This window comes from Gorilla gorilla, chromosome 1, assembly GCF_029281585.2.
Source record: "Gorilla gorilla gorilla isolate KB3781 chromosome 1, NHGRI_mGorGor1-v2.1_pri, whole genome shotgun sequence".
NCBI classification, from domain to species: Eukaryota; Metazoa; Chordata; class Mammalia; order Primates; family Hominidae; genus Gorilla; species Gorilla gorilla.
The window spans coordinates 145,634,260-145,654,920 of NC_073224.2; the positions used below are offsets into that span (position 1 = coordinate 145,634,260).

A 20,661-nucleotide genomic window follows, 5' to 3' on the forward strand; every position below is an offset into this window, starting at 1 on the left:
CAAGGGAACAAAAATGGACAGAGAATGAGTTTGACAAGTTGACGGAAGTAGGCTTCAGAAGGTCAGTAATAACAAACTTCTCCGAGCTAAAGGACCACATTCTAACTCATCGCAAGGAAGCTAAAAACCTTGAAAAAAGGTTAGACGAATGGCTAACTAGAATAACCAGTGCAGAGAAGAGCTTAAATGACGTGATGGAGCTGAAAACCACAGTACAAGAACTTCGTGAAGCATACACAAGCTTCAGTAGCCAATTTGATTAAGTGGAAGAAAGGACATCAGTGATTGAAGATAAAATTAATGGAATAGAGAGAGAAGACAAGATTAGAGAAAAAAGAGCGAAAAGAAACAAACAAAGCCTCCAAGAAATATGGGACTATGTGAAAAGACCAAATCTACGTTTGAATGGTGTATCTGAAAGTGACAGGGAGAATGCAACCAAGTCAGAAAACATTCTTCAGGATATTATCCAGGAGAACTTCCCCAACCTAGCAAGGCAGGCCAAAATTCAAATTCGGGAAATATGGAGAACACCACAAAGATACTCCTCAAGAAGAGCAACCCCAAGACACAAAATTGTCAGATTCACCAAGGTTGAAATGAACGAAAAAATATTAAGGGAAGCTGGAGAGAAAGGTCGGGTTACCCACAAAGGGAAGGCCATCAGACTAACAGTGGATCTCTTGACAGAAACCCTACAAGTCAGAAGAGAGTAGGGGCCAATATTCAACATTCTTAAAGAAAATAATTTTCATCCCAGAATTTCATGTCCAGCCAAACTAAGGTTCATAAGTGAAGGAGAAAGAAAATCCTTTACAGACAAGCAAATGCTGACGGATTTTGTCATCACCAGGCCTGCCTTACAAGAGCCCGTGAAGGAAGCACTAAACATGGAAAGGAACAACTGGTACCAGCCACTGCAAAAACATGCCAAATTGTAAAGACCATCGACAGTATAAAGAAACTATATCAATTAACAGGCGAAATAACCAGCTAGCATCATAATGACAGGATCAAATTCACACATAACAATATTAACCTTAAATGTAAATGGGCTAAATGCCCCAATTAAAAGACACAGATTAGCAAATTGGATAAAGAGTAAAGACCCATCAGTGTGCTGTATTCAGGATACCCATCTCATGTGCAAAGACACACATAGGCTCAAAATAAAGGGATGGAGGAAGATCCACCAAGCAAATGGAAAGCAAAAAACAAACAAACAAACAAACAACCAAACAAACAAACAAGAAAGCAGGGGTTGCAATCCTGGTCTCTGATAAAACAGACTTTAAACCAACAAAGATCGAAAGAGACAAAGAAGGCCATTACATAATGGTAAAGGGATCAATTCAACAAGAAGAGCTAACTATCCTAAATATATATGCACCCAATACAGGAGCACCCAGATTCATAAAGCAAGTCCTTAGAGACCTACAAAGAGAATTAGATTTCCACACAATAATAATGGGAGACTTTAACACCCAACTGTCAATATTAGATCAACGAGACAGAAAATTAACAAGGATATCCAGGAATTGAACTCAGTTCTGGACCAAGTGGACCTAATAGACATCTACCAAACTCTCCACCCCAAATCAGCAGAATATACATTCTTCTCACACCACATCACACTTATTCTAAAATTGACCACATAATTAGAAGTAAAACACTCCTCAGCAAATGTAAAAGAACAGAAATCACAACAAACTCCCTCTCAGAACACAGTGCAATCAAATTAGAACTCAGGTTTAAGAAACTCACTCAAAACTGCACAACTACATGGAAACTGAACAACCTGCTCCTGAATGACTACTGGGTAAGTGACGAAATGAAGGCAGAAATAAAGTTGTTCTTTGAAACCAATGAGAACAAAGACACAATGTACCAGAATCTCTGGGACACATTTAAAGCAGTGTATAGAGGGAAATTTATAGCACTAAATGCCCACAAGAGAAAGCAGGAAAGATCTAAAATTGATGCCCTAACATCACAATTAAAAGAACTAGAAAAACAAGAGCAAACAAATTCAAAAGCTAGCAGAAGACAAGAAATAACAAAGATCAGAGCAGGAATGAAGGAGATAGAGACACAAAAAACTCTTCAAAAAATCATTGAATCCAGGAGTGGTTTTCTGAAAAGATCAATAAAATAGATAGACCACTAGCAAGACTAATAAAGAAGAAATAGAGAAGAATAAAATAGACGCAATAAAAAATGATAAAGGGGATATCACCACTGATCCCACAGAAATACAAACTACCATCAGAGAATAACTGATGAATAGACCTGAATAAACACCTGAATAGACCAATAACAGGTTCTGAAATTGAGGAAATAATTAATAGCCTACCAACCAAAAAAAGTCCAGGACCAGACGGGTTCACAGCCTAATTCTACCAGAGGTACAAAGAGGAGCAGGTACCATTCCTTCTGAAACTATTCCAATCAATAGAAAAAGAGGGAATCCTCCCTAACTCATTTTATGAGTCCAGCATCATCCTGCTACCAAAGCCTGGCAGAGACACAATGAAAAAAGAGAATTTTAGACCAATATCCCTGATGAACGTCGATGCAAAAATCCTCAATAAAATACTGGCAAACTGAATCCAGCAGCACATCAAAAAGCTTATCCACCACAATCAAGTTGTCTTCATCCCTGGGATGTAAGGCTGGTTCAACATATGCAAATCAATAAATGTAAGCCATCACATAAACAGAACCAACCACAAAAACCACATGATTATCTCAATAGATGCAGAAATGGCCTTCAACAAAATTCAACAGCCTTTCATGCTGAAAACTCTCAGTAAACTAGGTATTGATGGAACGTATCTCAAAATAATAAGAGCTATTTATGACAGACCCACAGCCAATATCATACTGAATGGGCAAAAACTGGAAGCATTCCCTTTGAAAACCAACAGCAGACAAGGATGCCCTCTCTCACCATTCCTATTCAACATAATGTTGGAAGTTCTGGCCAGGGCAATCAGGCAAGGGAAAGAAATAAAGTGTATTCAATTGGGAAAAGAGGAAGTCAAACTGTCCCTGCCTTTGCAGATGACATGATTGTATATTTAGAAAGCCCCATCGTCTCAGCCCAAAATCTCCTTAAGCTGATAAGCAACTTCATCAAAGTCTCAGGATACAAAATCAATGTGCAAAAATCATAAGCATTCCTATACACCAAGAACAGACAAACAGAGAGCCAAATCATGAGTGAACTCCCATTCACAATTACTACAAAGAGAATAAAATAGCTAGGAATCCAACTTACAAGGGATGTGAAGGATCTGTTCAAGGAGAACTACAAACCACTGCTCAACAAAATGAAAGAGGACACAAACAAATGGAAGAACATTCCATACTCATGGATAGGAAGAATCAGTATTGTGAAAAGGGCCATACTGCCCAAGTTAATTTATAGATTCAATACTATCCCCATCAACCTGCCACTGTCTTTCTTCACATAATTGGAAAAACTACTTAAAATTTCATATGGAAACAAAAAAGAGCCTGCATAGCCAAGACAATCCTTAGCAAAAAGAACAAAGCTGGAGGCATCATGCTACCTGACTTCAAACTACACTACAAGGCTACAGTAACCAAAACAGCATGGTACTGGTACCAAAACAGAGATATAGACCAATGGAACAGAACAGAGCCCTCAGAAATAACACCACACATCTACAACTATCTGATCTTTGACAAACCTGACAAAAACAAGAAATGGGGAAAGGATTCCCTATTTAACAAATGGTGCTGGGAAAACTTGCTAGCCATATGTAGAAAGCTGAAACTGGATCCCTTCCTTACACCTTATACAAAAATTAACTCAAGATGGATTAAAGACTTAAATGTAGTACCTAAAACCATAAAAACCCTAGAAGGAAACCTAGGCAATATCATTCAGGACATAGGCATGGGCAAACACTTCATGACTAAAACACCAAAAGCAATGGCAACAAAAGCCAAAATTGACAAATGGGATCTAATTAAACTAAAGAGCTTCTGCACAGCAAAAGAAACTATCATCAGAGTGGACAGGCAACCTACAGAATAGGAGAAAATTTTTGCCATCTACCCATCTGACAAAGGGCTAATATCCAGAATCTACAAAGAACTTAGACAAATTTACAAGAAAAAAACAAACAACCCCATCAAAAAGTGGGCAAAGGATATGAACAGACACTTCTCAAAAAAAGACATTTATGCAGCCAACATACATATGAAAAAATGCTCATCATCACCGGTCATCAGAGAAATGCAAATCAAAACCACAATGAGATACTATCTCACACCAGTTAGAAATGCGATCATTAAAATGTCAGGAAACAACAGATGCGAGAGAGGATGTGGAGAAATAGAAATGCTTTTACACTGTTGGTGGGAGTGTAAATTAGTTCAACCATTGTGGAAGACAGTGTGGATCAAGGATCTAGAACCAGAAACACTGTTTGACCCAGCAATCCCATTACTGGGTATATACCCAAAGGATTATAAATCTTGCTACTATAAAGGCACATGTACACACATGTTTATTGCGGGACTATTCACAATAGCAGAGACTTGGACCCAACCCAAATGTCCATCAACAATAGACTGGATAAAGAAAATGTGGCAAATATACACCATGGAATACTATGCAGCCATAAAAAAGGATGAGTTCATGTCCTTTGCAGGGACATGGATGAAGATGAGAACCATCATTCTCAGCAAACTATCACAAGGACAGAAAACCAAACATCACATGTTCTCACACATAAGTGGGAGTTGAACAATGAGAACACATGGACACAGGGTGGGGAACATCACACACCAGGGCCTTTTGTGGGGTGGGGAGCTGGAGGGGATAGCATTAGGAGAAATACCTAATGTAAATGACGAGTTAATGGGTGCAGCAAACCAACATAAAACATGTATACCTATGTAACAAACCTGCAAGTTGTGCACATGTATCCTAGAACTTAAAGTATAATAATAATAATAATAGTAAAAGAGGTTTAATTGACTCACAGTTCCAGATGGCTGAGGAGGCCTCAGGAAACTTACAATCATGGTGGAAGGGAAAGGGGAAGCAAAGAACTTCTTCATAGCAGGAAAGACAGAGCTAGCAAGAGCAGGGAAAACTGCCTTATAAAACCATCAGATCTCTGAGAAGTTACTCACTATCATGAGAACACAATGGGGGAAACCGTCCCCATAATCCAGTCATCTCCCTCCCTCAATATGTGGGGATTACAATTCCAGATGAGATTTGGGTGGGGCCACAGAGCCAAATCATATCAGTATTCTTTGTAATATCCTTTATAATAAACCAGTAAATGAAAGTGTTTACGTGAGTTCTGGGAGCCACTCCAGCAAATTAATCAAACTCAAAGAGGGTAGTGGAAACCTCAACTTGAGCCAGTCAATCAGAAGTTCCAGAGCCCTGGACTTGTGACTGTTGTCTGGTAGGTGTGGCAGGATGTACTGGGGACTGAGCCCTTAACCTGTGGGATCTAATGCTACCTCCAGGTTGATAGTGTCGTAATGCTATCTCCAGGTTGATAGTGTTGGAATTGAATTGGAGGACACCCAGTGATTGTGATTGTTGTGTGAGAGCAGAGGAAAATGCTGTTTGAGTTTTTCCACATTTACCACACCATATTCCACTTTCCCAGTCACTGGTACCCAACTTTCTGAGATCATCTTTGACTTCTAACATACCAAGTCATTTGATCACCAAAGACCTTGTTTATTCTATTTCCTTCTTAATTTTTCTGAAATCTATTCATCCTCTCTGTTTCTTCTGACCTCACTTTTAAAATTTATTTATTTTTGAGGCAGGGTCTCACTCTGTCACCCAGGCTGGAGTGCAGTGCCATAATCTCAACTCACTGCAGCTTCAACCTTCCAGTCTCAGGTGATCCTCCCACTTCAGCCTCTTGAGTAGCTGGGACTACAGTTGTGCATCACCATGCCTGGCTAATTTTTGTATTTTTTGTAGAGATAGGGTTTTACCACATTGCCCAGGCTGGTCTTGAACTCCTGGTCTCAAGTGATCCTCCTGCCTTGGCCTCCCAAAGTGCTGGGATTATAGGCATGAGCCACCATGCTCAGACTAAATTTTTTCTTATTTTCAATCCATAGTATATGTTATGGGTTGAATATTTTTGCCTTTCCCAAATTCATATGTTGAAGCCCTAAACCCCTAATGTGACTGTATTTTTAGGCCATAATTATAGTTAAATGAGGTCATAAGAGTGGGGCTGATAGTATTGGTGGCCTTATAAAAAGAGGAAGAAATCTTTCTCTGCCATGTGAGGACACAGCAAGAAGGCAGCCATCTGCAAGCCACGAAGAGAACCCTCAACAGACCCTGACCATGCTGGCACTCTAATGTAAGACTTCCAGCCCTCATAATTGTGAAGAAGTAAATTTCTGTTCTAAGCTACTTAGTACATAATATTTTATTAGGGAAGCCCACGCTGACTAAGACAGTGTATTACTTGCTGTCTCCTAGAACAAGTCATGTTCTTTCAAACTATTTTGTCTCTGCGTGCTTGCCTTTCCACCAACTGCTCACTGGGGCTTGAATGTAGTTCTTTTTCTTTTCTTTTTTTTTTTTTTTGAGACAGAGTCTTGCTCTGTCGTCAGGCTGGAGTATAGTGGCGCAATCTTGGCTCACTGCAACCTCCGCCTCCCGGGTTCAAGTGATTCTCCTGCCTTAGCCTCCCAAGTAGCTGGGATTACAGGCACATGCCACCACGCCTAGCTAATTTTTGTATTTTTAGTAGAGACTGGGTTTCACCATGTTGGCCAGGATGGTCTCCATCTCCTGACCTCATGATCCACCCACTTTGGCCTCCCAAAATGCTGGGATTACAGGCAAATGTACTTCTTTTTCTCTACACCAGTACATTCCCTCTCCTTCTTCATGTGCAAACACTCATTCATCTTTTAGGAATCAATTTATGACTCACTTCCTCCAGAATGCCTTCATTGACCCTTCCAGGCTGATATTCTTCCTCCTTATATCCATAGCTTCCTGAGCTTAACTTTATTACAGCTCTTATCATGCTCTATTATAATTCCCTATTAACTAATCTGTCTCTCACACTAGCTTGTGAGACCTTTGAGACTGGGACTGTATTTTTTTTTTTTAACCTGTATCTGCAGGAGTGAACACAGCACTCAACTCATTGTTGATGCTCAATGTGTTTTTGTGGAATGAATGACTGAAACTCATGACTGCCTCGTTCCATACTCAATCTACAGTTAACAAAACACACTGTCCAACTCTATTCATTGCCTTGTGACACAGCTGGTTGTGAATGTGCGACTCTCACTCATGAAATTATGAAGAGCTGGAAGACAATCATTTTTATGTTTTGTTTTTGTATCAGCCATGACACCTCACTCTGTGCCTTTTACATGTTAGGTAGAAAATAATTTTTTTGTTAAAGAAATAAGTACAGTTGACAAAAAAGCTAATGCACTCTAAGCCTTCATTAACAGATGTTCAGTGTAAAAAGAGTGTTTGTACTCCTAATGACTCTTATGTGGATCGGATCACATCTGAAGTATTGTGTTCAATGCTGGGCAACAACCATACATTCCTTCCTTCAACAAATGTTTATGGAGTGCCTACTCTATGCCACTATCTTTCTTCTGTGCCCAAGGCTTAGAAATCAAAGAAACTTAGGTTTTGTCACTTAAACTGTGTGTACTAGACAGGATTGGTTAGATTTTGTTACAGAAACAAACAATCTCGGAGTATCAGTGGCTTACTACATCCTAGTTTTGTTTCTCATTCATGCTTTATGTCTGTCATGGGCTGAATGCGGCTTTACTCCACACAGTATTCACTCCAGGACCCAAGTTGCCTCCATCTGGAACATTGCTGATTTCACGGCAGACAGAAGGCATAGCCAACCACGCATTGGCTCTTAAAACTTCTGTCCAGAAGTAACACATATCATTTCTGCTCACATTTCATTGGCCAAAGTCAGTGCTATGACCATGCCTGGATTCACACAAAGAGGGGCAAATAGGGTGAACAGTAATATAATCTACTACACTATGTGATCTAACCTGTTCAAGTCCCCGTTTTATCATTTGTAAAATTATAACAATAATCTCTGCAATGAAGACTGAGGTAAGGATGCAAAATAATGTATGTAAAGTGTTTGGCACATTGTAATCTGTCAGGAAATTGTAGCTATTTCAATCTAAATTCTATTTAAAAGTTTAAAAACTCTGATATTCAGCATAAGAAATTACTATAAGTAAAGCTCTCTAAACACTTAACAGTAAAGTAAATTAGTTCTCCCTTCCTTTGAATTTTTTATCTGAAAACCCACTTAAACTGTCTGAATTGTGTTTCCAGGCCTGGCTTGATGGTTTTTTTTTTTTTTCCCATTTCTGCCTTTCAACTTTTTGCCAGAATCAACATAACCTAAGAAGAAATAGATTGGGTGAAAATTCTGTGATTTATTGTTCATTTTTTTCATGTTCAAGATCTGTTTTTCAAACAAGTAAGCAACTGAGTACAAGACCATTTTTCACACTTTATTGCCACTAGAAACTAGCTCTATTCCCCATCCAGAAAATTTCTGGGTACCGATAAAGATGTTTGGAAATGGGATTGGGACTTTATGCTACCATTTGATAGTATCCACTGATTTTCTAGGTTTATAGCTACATTTTAGCAATATTTATTTTTAAGTGCACCTTGTTTGTTTGTTAAACTTCATACAATTTTCTGCTAAATTATGCAACAGCAAAGAGCATGATGGTATGACTTAACATACAGAGTTACACAGATCCTGGTAATATTGCTTCCAGATTCATCCACTAAAAACTGAGTGCAATAATAATTTACTGCTTTTTCATCACTCTCCCTAGAATGACTAAAAGAAATTCTATATGCAGAGTTGAACATTCTTTCCATGAGGTAATCGATTCTAGTTCTTTTAAATATTTGGTAACCATTTGAGTTATCAAATATGATTTTTTAAAAAATAATTATTGAATTGGGGGCATTTTAAATAAGTCTTTGGAATCTATTATATACCTCATTTGAAGTCAGGGACAGGAGTGGTGCTTGGGAGTCACAAGGGTAGCACCTTCCAAGACTTCTCTAAACCACTCAGCAGCCCTGTGAGCCACGTGTGCATGGTAACCAGGTTATCCCTCAGCAATGTCATCTTGTGCAGAATATCCTTAATGATGGCACAGTGTTTAGAAGATAGAAAGCAATGGTACCCAGGTGGCCATTCAAACTAATGGCTGGCTACTTGCTACAAAAACAGAGAGCCTCCCTGTTTATAATCTCATTAAAATATACTCAATAAAATAATCTTACAGAGTTGGCGTTGGCAGTTTAGAATAATGGTTTTATATATTTTTTTTCCTTAAGGTTAAAAAAAGGTTGCTGACTGTTGGTCTGTGTCTTTGCTAAACTTTATAACTTGGTATTTATCTATAAAGCTCTAAATACTAGGGCTAAGACTCTCAAGAGAGAGTAGGAGGGATAGGAGGGAAAGACATCCTTCCTTACTCACAGAGGGAGAAACACTAATTTGAACTAGACTTGAGTTATTTAGATTCACTCAGATCTAAAGTCCTTATTTTTGCCTGAAGACAAACCACATAGAGAGGGGAATCATCTTAATCAGCTTAGGCATGGCCCATTCTTGGTTCTTCTTCTGCAGTATGAAGCAGTTCATAGCTCTCTAAGCTGCCAGGCTTCCCCTCTCATCATCCAGAAGAAAACCTCAGGGCCGTGGACCTCTAGGCAGAAGAGAAGAAGGTTAGAGGCCCTGACAGACACTATGGGGCTCTCAAATCTCATTCCCTCCTTTTTTACTTCTCTTCCATTTTTACTACTCATTGGCAAAAATACACTTTGACCACGTGTGGTCATGCCTGTAATGTGGCTCATGCCTGTAATCCCAGCACTTTCGGAGGCCTAGATGGGAGGATCGCTTGAGGCCAGGAGGGTTGGGCAACATGGCAAAACATTCTCTCTACAAAAAATACAAAAATTAACTGGGCTTGGTGACATGCACCTTTAGTCCCAGCTGCCTGGGAGACTGAGGTGGGAGGATCACTTGAGCCCAGGAGGTCAAGGCTGCAGTAGGCCAGATTGCACCACTGCACTCTGGCCTGGGTGACAGAGGGAGACTTCGTCTCAAAAATAAATAAATAAATAAATAAATAAAGCACTATCACTTGAAACCAGTGGTCCCCAAGCCTATTGGATTACAGAACCACCATGGAACTTTTTTTTAAAAAAGACAAGGTTGTGGGCTCCAATCCAGACTTACAAGATCAGATTCTGGGTGATAGGGCCCAGGAATCCATGTTTTTAAAAAACATAGATTTTTTAAACATAGATTTTTTTATGGTGATTCTGATTGTCTGCCAACTTCAAGGAATATGGAGAGAATTTCCAGCTGTGGCTGCCTTGATCTCTGCCCTTGGTAAAAGGGCTCAACCTATATAGTTCCCCTCACACCTACAGCATGCCGTGGTAGATGCTGAGGAGTGCAAACAAAGAATGTCCCATGCAGGAGTCTCAGTGATTGCATGTCCATCATAATGACAGTACTAAACTCTCACATCCCCAAGGGAAAAAAATATTCCCCAGCAATGCTGCCAAAACTGCACTTATTACTCAGAATTGAATTTCACCCACCCTGGCTGCACTCTGTCCTACTGTTTATACTCTATAGCATTTGCCCAACTTCATGTAACTGGTCTCTAATTGATTTTATCCAGAACCCCCTTTTCCTTAAGTGCTTGTGAGCAGTACCTACTGGGGGAGAAGTCTATGTGCACATAATTCAAATTCTAGTCACCAGTGATAACGCTATTATGTGTGATTGCAATTCTCTAAATTCTTTCATCTTATTTCCTGCCACCAGAGTGACGAATGCTTTGATATGTTCCTGAGTTTCTGTGATGCTCTGCCATGAAGTCCTGTAACTCATCTCACTGACGGTGTTGATCTCAAGGTTAACTTTACGTGCTGGGCTGTTCCCAGCAAGAGCAGCCTCTAGCACACCTCCTGCCTTGTGCTTGCCCAGCGAGATATGATAGCACAAGGGCCTTAATTCCTTCCCTATCATGCTGTCATGTTTGGCAAACACAGAGACTTACTGTAATCTTAGAAAATTATGAATCTTTCTTTTAGAAAGGGAGTTTAAATGTGTGTATACATGTATCAATGTGAATGTTTTACAAATGCATATGTGTGAATACATGTATGTGTCTATAGGAGTGTGTGATACTAAGGTGCATGTATACACCAATATACCTTAAGATGCAAATATTCCACTGTTTTTTGTGTCTCAAAGAGCAACATTATGACCATTTCTATATCTAATAATCATAACAGAACACAGTTGTCACTTGTGGAGATATAATTAGCTCTTGAAATGATTGAAATGTTTCTGTGTCACTGGAAGTGATATTCATCATTGGGAAGTGACTCCTAGAAATTCAGGATTGATGGCAGAGATGGCACAGGAGAATGGAAGGGAGGATGTCAGTCTTCTCTGCTTATCCCACCATTTTTCCATTTGTGAGGTCATTTGACAACTCCATCCTATCCTCTTCGTTATGTGGACCATGTAATAGTTTGAGAATTGAGTTGTAATTTGCAGAAAAGAACCAGGATAAGCTCTGGCCATTCCACCATAAATCCTGACCACAGCCAGCTATTACACATCAGACATCAAATTTCCCTTGTGCACTCACCGTTCCTGCCCTTTGCTACAATTTGGCTCTCATCCATGTATTCATTTATACAGCCATGCATTTCATTTATTCATTCAATAAATTATTGCACACTTACTACATGCGGTACTGTTCTTTACTATGTTCTGCCAGGATCACTCTTCTCCTCCTTTAGAAATTCTATTCATCTGTCCATCTCTTCTAGTTAGACCTAATTTTTCCTCCTCCTTCCATCTCTTAGTACTTGTACATTTTGGTAGATTTTTAAAATTTTAATTTATTTTTGTTGCATTTTGTTTGATAATTAGTTTTTTGGTCTGGCTTTCTTCTCCAGCTGAAGAGGAGCCCTTGGAGGACAGGAAGATGGTCTGCAGCATTGTGTCTCCCACCCAACCTGGCGCAGCCTTTGGCAGGTAACCTTCCACAGCAAAAGTCCCTTGAATTGAAAAGTGAGTGAACTGTTAAGGAACCTGGAGAGGAAGATGGAAAGGTTGGAGGCTTCCAGGGATCTCACTTGTGTCCTCTTGTTAATCTCTCCCACAGGCCATATAAGCTAGCCATCATGAGTGTGGTAGACTCATGGAATTCACCATTAAGAAGTAAAGAAATTTAATTTCCCTGAATTGTACACTTATAAGTGGTTAAATGATAAATATTATGTTATATATATTTATATATAACATAAAAGTACTGTATCACAGGAAAAGTACTGTATCACAGGAAAAAACAAGTACAGAAATATTTTGCTCTGGAGTTGGGGAAATAAAAACTAAAAGAACAAACAACTTGCGGGCACTAGCAGGAAGGGAGGCTGTTTCAGGAATATGCTGTAAAAAAAAGTTGGAACCAGATTAGGGAAACCCTTGGCCCAAAAGAGCAATGCTCATCAAAGTCCCAATAGAATGAATAGAAAGACTTTGAGGGAAAGACTCAAGGTATAGTGAAAGCCCATGTCAAACCCCTAAAGGGGTTACTCAGGGCACTGGAGTGGGAATGGGTGTAGAGGTGCGGCCCAAGGATAAACACAGAAATTTAGGCCAGAAAAGAGATTCTATGAATATACTTATTCAGTGAGTCACAGAACAATGAAGCATCAGTATGCATTCAACCAACATGGGCTAAAGGCCTACTCAGGCCACTTTTAGCCATAGAAGAAAAGATGCAGTCACTTCTTCATGGAGCTCCATTCTACTTGGAAAGGTAGCAAGTTAAATTAGTGATTTTGATATGATCTGAAAAGTACTGTAACAGAAATTGTGTGTTAAATGCAATGGAACATACTGGAAGGAGAAATTAGTGCCACCTCTTGGGAGTCAGGAAGAAACCTCATAGAGGAGATGACATTTAAATCTGCTCTTGGAAGTAGAAACTTGTCAGGGAAGTCAGAAGAGAGGCAGGGCATTCCAGGCAGAGGGTCTAGCACAGACAAAGGGGCATGGAATTGCACAGCAAGTAAAGTATTGCTTCATACTATAAGCAGCTGTCCACTAACTGCACAGAAATACTAATGCTGCTGGAGATTAACCATCTGGAGGATCTTCACAGCTGCTTGTTGGGAACCACCATGTTAATGGACAAAAGGAAACCATGAGAAGTATTATAGTGAACCTTGCCAAAAGGATCAAAGAAGCTAGAAAGTAGGACACTATCATCTGACACCTGTAGATGAATGTTAGCCAGATTAATAACAAGTTGTTAGTCACTACTTTGATTCCTCACAAGGGTAAATTGATCAATACCAGGTTATTCTCCTATGCACCAGATGTTAGTACTTTTCCTAATGATCACTGAAATCACATTTGTGCATTTCTCTAAACCAAAGGAGGAACAGGAGTTATACCAGGGGAGAAGCCCTAATGCTTGGAGCTGTTAAGCATTTGCTCATATTTATTGACAGTTGGGTTGATCCAAAACCCATCTTTCCAGGCTGGCATGCATACTTAGTAATTAAAGCAGGATTTTATATGGCTTGAAATATTTTAATGTGAATGTATCCTGAGGGACCTCAGCAGAGACTTTGGTTTAATAAATTTAATAACTAATTAAGACATCCTCAACTTCAACCTCCATTAGGTTAACTTTTTAATGAGTTTCAGAATGTCTCTCAAGACATTTCTTCCCTAGATGTGGTGAGAAACACACATGCATACACGTGCACCAGGTGTGGATTTTAGCCTTTGATTTGCCAGCTACTAATTGTGTAACCTTGGTAAAATCACTGAGTATCTCTGGGTTATTCTTTCCTTCTCCATAAAAGACATGTTTACATGAATCTCATTTCATGAATCTCAAACAGTCTGATGGCTTTGTGTAAGTAGTAGAATTAGAATTGGGTATGTTATCAGTATGCAGAAATATTCCTTGAAAGAGTTTCTTAAAGTTAAAATTAAAATTTAATAATAATTTTTTTTTTTAGAGACAGGGTCTTGTTCTGTTGCCTACGCTGGAATGCAGCGCCATGATCATAGCCCACTATAATCTCCAACTCCTGGGCTGAAATTATCTCTCTGCCTCAGCCTTCTGGGTAGCTAGGACTACAACTGTGTGCTACCACACTTAGCTTTTTAAAATTTTTATTTTTGTAGAGATAGGGTTTTGCTCTGTTGCCCAGGCTGGTCTCAAACTCCTGGCCTCAAGCACTTCTCCAACCTTGGCCTCCCAAAGCTCTGGAATTACAGGCATGAGCCACTGCATCCGGCCTACTTGAAACGTTTTATTAACTGACCAATATACCAACAAAATGTGTAGATAATCGAAAGCTACTGAGATGTGTCTATTTTTCAAAAACTACTTAGCCCCTTTGCTTCTGAGGGTTTGAATTGTTTTCCCTTCAGTAGCTATACCTTGGAGAACCCATCAGCAATTGATGGAGACTATCTGTCACCAATCTGCCTCCCTCCAATAAAGATCTTAGACTTAGAGAAAAGCAAAACACTAGCCTATTCTTCTTCCTTTCTTCCTCCCATCACTGTGTCAGGCCAATCCCATCATGGAAAATTTACCCTGATGGAGAAGGAGGAGGGAATTGCAGAGAAAAGGAAAGAGGAAAATTAAAATATTAACTTCTTCATATGCTAAAATAGAATGGTCCTCCTCCTTCCCAGTCAGACTTGGGTAGTATAATCCTCTATTTTTTTTCTCTTCCATACTAATGGTGAATCTGATCCACCTACAAAATAATTGGTACTTTCAAAAAGTAACTTTCATAATATATTTAAAATACTCCTTACATACACTTTTTATAATAAATTTAAAACGGTAAAAGTAGGCATTTGCTTTTACCTTGAGCAGTAATGTGGAAGGGAGCATGATCTGAGGGAAAATAAGGTCTGAACTGTCTCATTCAGTACAGCCAAATGTTGATCGCCCAAATCCATGACAAATCTGCCTTTCAGTTTCTTTGTGACATTACTCCCTCCCTCTGCATATTTAACTCATCTTTAAGAATGAGAAGTTGGCCTGCTTTCCAATTTCCTAGGAACAAGATCTTCCGAGAATGGCAACACTATTTTATTTAAAGTCTATTTGAATTCCCAGCATTTTAGAGAATCCATATTCAATGTTAGAATAAAAATACATTCCAAAGTAAAATGAAAAAGTGCACTCTGCTCCACAGCCAATGTACTATTTGGGAAAGTTCCTGCTGTGTCGAAACTGGTTAGAAGCAGGCCTGTTTTCCTTTGCAGTATTCATAAAGGCCACAGTAACAATTTTGGGGTCATAGCTATGGGGAGTTACACCCACAGGCTGGATAGCGCGAAGACGCTTAAGTCATATTTGTTAGGTAAAGTAAGCTGGCCCTTTGCAGTGCCCAGCAGCCAGGTGATACATTTTATAAAAAAGAAATTAAGGAACATACAGGATGAAAACTTTTTTCCAATATGCTAGTAATAGGAACTACAATGAATGGAGAATTGGGACACAGTCCTTTTTTTTTTTTTTTTTTTTTTTTTTGAGACATGGTCTCACTCTGTCACCCAGGCTGGAGTGCAGTGGCACAATCATAGCTCACTGTAGCCTCAAACTCCTGGGCTCAGGCGATCTTCCCACCTCAGCCTCCTGAGTAGCTGGGACTACAGACACACGCCACCATGCCCAGCTAATTTTTGTATTTTTTGTAGAGATGGGATTTTGCCATGTTGCCCAGGCTGGTCTCAAACTCCTGGGCTAAAGTGATCTGCCTGCCTCAGCCTCCCAAAGTGCTTTGATTACAGACAGGTGATTACAGGTGTGAACCACTGTGCCCAGCTTGAGACTCAGGACTTTCTAATGCTTCTATCTTTAAAAAAAAAAAAAAATCTAAAAACCAGCTCTATATATGAACAATGATAGCTTAATATCCTTTGATATCTCTGACAGTGCCCCATCAGACCATCTTATTAATATCTCTGCAGTCTAACAAGATGCTCACCTATCCTACGCTCTGAAGTTAAGCAATAACTTAACATCCAGACGGCTTCCAAAACTTTTTTTTTTTTTTTGAGACAGAGTCTCGCTCGGTCACTCAGGTTGGAGTGGAGAGGTGTGATCTCAGCTTACTGCAACATCTGCCTCCCAGGTTCAAATGATTCTCGTGCCTCATCTTCCCAAGTAGCTGAGATTACAGGCATGCCCCACCACGCCCAGTGAATTTTTGCATTTTTTAGTAGAGATGGGTTTTGCCATGTTGGCTAGGCTGGTCTCGAACTCCTGGCCTCAAGTAATCTGCCCGCATCAGCCTCCCAAAGTGTTAGGATTACAGGCATGAGCCACCAATCCCGGCCCCAAAACTTTTTTTTTTTAAGGTTGAAAACCCTTCTGCTAATCTTGTAGCTCTGTTTCTACCCAAATGCCCTGATTTGTGATAGAAGCTGAGAATTCTAGGTCTTTGGAGTAACAAAAAACCCAAAACCCAAAAACTGACCTAATTTTTAAAGCATAATCAAGAAATAGGAAACTTTCTACCACTCCAACATATCTTTTCTTCTTTGTTCTAACACACTCTCTTATATGTTCGTATGTTCCTTTTTTTTTTAAAACCCTTTTCCTTCCTTTGCTTATAACATTTGCCAACTGGAACTCAGTAACCCTACTGGACACTAGTTTAAACCAACATTGGGGCTAAGAAGACTGCCAACCAGCACCTGTCCTGAACCTGAAGGCATGAAGAATTCTCCTGTGTTTTGCTAGGCTCAATTTATACACAGCTACTGCTCTTTTACTGTGTAAAGCATGCCTGAATTGAGCATACAGGCATCATCCATCCAAGATTCACATTTTTGTTCTGTTACCTAACAAAGAGGAACTCCTGACCATTCTTCAGCATATTAGAGCAACAAAGTTGACTCCCACACATCAGCCTATCAAACAAACCATTGACTTTACATGGTAGTGATGGGAAGGTAAAAGTCATGGTAAACATCCCTAAAACCATTTCAATTTTCCCTTCCTTCTTAGTAAGATGTTTGTAAATGTAGCCATGGCAATAAATAGTTGGCTGGAAAGGCTAAATGCATCTTTAGAAATCCTCCCGGCCAGCAGTTTCCAAACATGGTTCATGCACACCAGACACACTTGTGGAGCTTGTTTTAAAGTTGGATTCTCATCCACTCAACAAGTACTTTCTAAATCGCTAGGCTCAGAGTTCTAGAATGCTATTCAAGTAAGTAGCTCATAGACAGCCAGATTTCAGAACCCCTGGTAGGTTAATCCAGGCTTACCCACTTGCTCTACATGCTGCTCTTTGGGTGAGTAGATGACAACTGAGTTTGAGCACTATGGCCTCTTAGAGAGGGTCAGGATTCAAGGCAAAGCTAGAGAAAACAAGACCCTTAAAAACGAACTGGTGATTTATTTGAACAGATCTCCAGGTGACATTGGCAGGCCCTGGTTCATGAGACTGTAAAGGGCCTGAGCTTGAAGCCCATGGAGACTGGACAGCAAGCTGAAGCCATGCTCCAGCTGTTGCTGTTTAACCTTTGCTCCTGGAGAGTGGAGCTGGGTGGTGGGAGCAGAGAGTTGGCAAAGGACCATTGGCCTGTACTGCCAGAGGCCTCCTAATTGCCCAGGCCAGGTTTGTTGCCCTTTTGCTATGTTTTCTTGGTATCCCAATCCCTGGCCCATAATATAGCACTTACCACAGTGTATGGAAACAATAACTCTCTATTTACTTGTCTTTTTTCCCACATTAGACTCCATTAAGGTTTCTGTGACCACCATATTGCCAAGATCCCAGCAATAAGCACTCAACTGGTATTTGCTGAATGAATAAGTTTTGTAGCTTAGTTAGATTCAACTCGGTTAGAATTTCTCTGTAGGATTTAAAATACACTTACTTTGAAAGTAACTTATGTGCTTTGCAATTTAAAACACGGTGCCACCTAAGAACAAGAAACATTCACAGTGATTAGGCCCACTAACCAAATCTAGCTGGCCTGTTTTTGGAAATTAAGTCTTACTGGACCACAGTCATGCTCATTCATTTATGTTATCATTGATGGCTGCTTTCACGATACGACAACAGAGTTGGTAGTTGCAATGAAGACCCAGAGACTGTAAGGCCTGCACAGCTGAAAATATTACATCTGGTTCTTTACAGGATTTGCCAACTCCTGCCCTAGAATCATGTGGAACTGACTGTGTGACAGGTTGGGCACATTGCTTAGCGTCTCTAAATCTTGGTTTTCTTATTTGGATAGTGGGGATAATAATGACACCCTGTCTTACAGCGTTCTTTTTTGGAATAAATGGGATAATCTCTATAAACCCGCCCATACTAGGTGTTCAGTAACTATTAACTGTTATTTTTATAACTTTAAAACATTTGCCTACATTCTTTCTTGTCTTTTTTTTTAATGCTACTGCTCATCTGCTCTTTAAATTTTTAATCAAAATAAAGCCAGAGCATTCCCTAGCCTTAATGGAGGCACTGACATTTGAAAGAACTTAGGGTTCGATCAGGTTTTGGTGACTAAACTAGTCAGTTTCTTAGAAAAAAAAGACTAAAAACTTCTCTAATTCTATAAAAAAAATCCAAGGCAAGATCTTTCAGATGTTTAATAAACATGCTGTGATATGAGATGTTTGTTTTGCACAAGCTTCAGTCATAATAGACGGAAGTAGGACTTGACTTCTTATACATTTATCCCCTAATTGTCTATCTATCTTACATATTATTTCAATTGCCTCTGAAACCAAAAAGCCACAGCAGTTCTATTAAATTTCTTTGAAAAATGCAGAGGGTGGAGTAGTGTGGGAGGAAACACTGAAAATATCAAATGGTTTTTTGTATCAAGAAAGTTCTGAGTGATAAATAAGAGACCAAGCCAAGAATTTCCAAGGGTATCTTTTACTTAACTTTCAACTTTGATTGCTGGAAAGCTTACTGACCACTTTTGTTAAAATAAATTGCTTAAGCCCTTTAATCAGTAAAACGTCCTGCAGAGTACTGCAGACTAGCTCGTGCAAAGGAGGACAGCATTCTGACTCATTTGATATTTTATTTACTTATTTCTCATTCTGATCATGGAGCTTAAATGGAGTTACAGTTTTGCCTTTAGTATTCAGGACTTCCAAAGTCTTGGCATTGATCAAGACTCTGTCTTACAGGAATTGACGCAGTAGGCAACTCCTACTTTCAATCCTTTAAGTACTCATCTATCCATCTGAGGAGTTACCTGCTTGGTCACAGTATCCAATTGACCATAGCAACAAGAATTTACAGTGTTTGTTAATGTATAAATCTATTCTCCAAAAGTTACTCTGCAGTCTGGATTTGTATAATTGGGACATTTACATGCTAAGTTAGAATCTATCTACATTGAAGATACTTTTTTCTGGAATTTTATCTTCGACTCCAAGAAATAAGGTCCCTCTGCTCTGGGTCATTTTGTGTCCTCCAAGAAGCAGTCGCCAAAAAGGAATTAGACACACATAAGATCTAGGGACAAAGCCCATGAAGGATACAGGGGCAAGGGAGCAGGTATAGGGGGGAAGAGCCTTCAGACTGTGATGCAGGTCTGACCTCCGTGGAAGGAGAGAAGGGGAAGGAGAATTGTGAAGAAGGAACCTCAGACTGCAATGCAACTTGCCACAAGTCTCAGCCAGGCCAGTGGAGAGCTCCAGAGCTGAGATTATTCATCAGAGGAGTGTCATGTTAGGCATAAATGACCCAGCTGTAGTACTTCCCATTTCAATCATTGGCTTGGACCAGCCTAGGTAGACTGTGACCTTGAAGTGAATGCTTGGATGTATTCAAAGATGCAGCAGCTGGAGGCTGTTGGCTGCCTACCTCCTTGCACCTGGTTCTCCAGAAGGGAGATCTGAGCAACACACTTTCATGGTCACCACAGTCTAGCCTTCACCTCACAGATTCCCTTCTCCACACAAGTTCAAGGAGCAGCTCCACCATGGTTCCCATAGTCCTGTCTTCCTGAAGAGAATCTTAGAAAAAGGAGGTTAGTGGGACAAACTATAGTCCCATCTCCACAGTTAGTCTTAGAGCCAAAGTGACACTCACCTTCTCCTTCCTCTACTCTCCAGGCTAAGTCTCTCTTACCCTCAACCTCTACTTCAACAGGCGTTGGTGGCTCTTCTGGTGGTTAACCCTAACCCTCTTCTCCGAGAGATCTGAGCTGTTGGTGTTCATAGCCTTCCTACACCAGGACTGCTGTCTGTGACCTTTCACACTTACACTTGAGTGAGGGATTATCAACAGGTCCCCAAGTGGATAACCTGGGCTCATCCCTGCCCCCATTGTCTAAAAGCAGCTCCATTTCTCTTGCTGATCAGGATTAATTACTCCTGCCAAGATGGGGGCACTTCTTGCCTACTTGCCTCTGGACACAAAGGTTCCAAAGTGTGCAGGTAGAAGCTGCACCTTGTACTTCAGTGGAAGTCTTTGCTCTGTCCCCTTACTTCAAAGGAAGTAAGAGAGTACTTCCTTTGGGGACC

General features: G+C 40.0%; 1 protein-coding gene across 1 annotated transcript in view; it reads left to right on the plus strand.

The window, feature by feature from the left end:
- The window catches only part of ARHGAP29 (Rho GTPase activating protein 29), a 179,272-nt gene that overhangs the window by 37,595 nt on the left and 121,016 nt on the right, over positions 1 to 20,661 (plus strand). Inside the window, exon 3 of the mRNA XM_055352587.2 lies at positions 12,065 to 12,143. The gene's annotated coding sequence lies outside the window, so the exon portion shown is untranslated. The remainder of the gene's footprint in view (positions 1 to 12,064; positions 12,144 to 20,661) is intronic.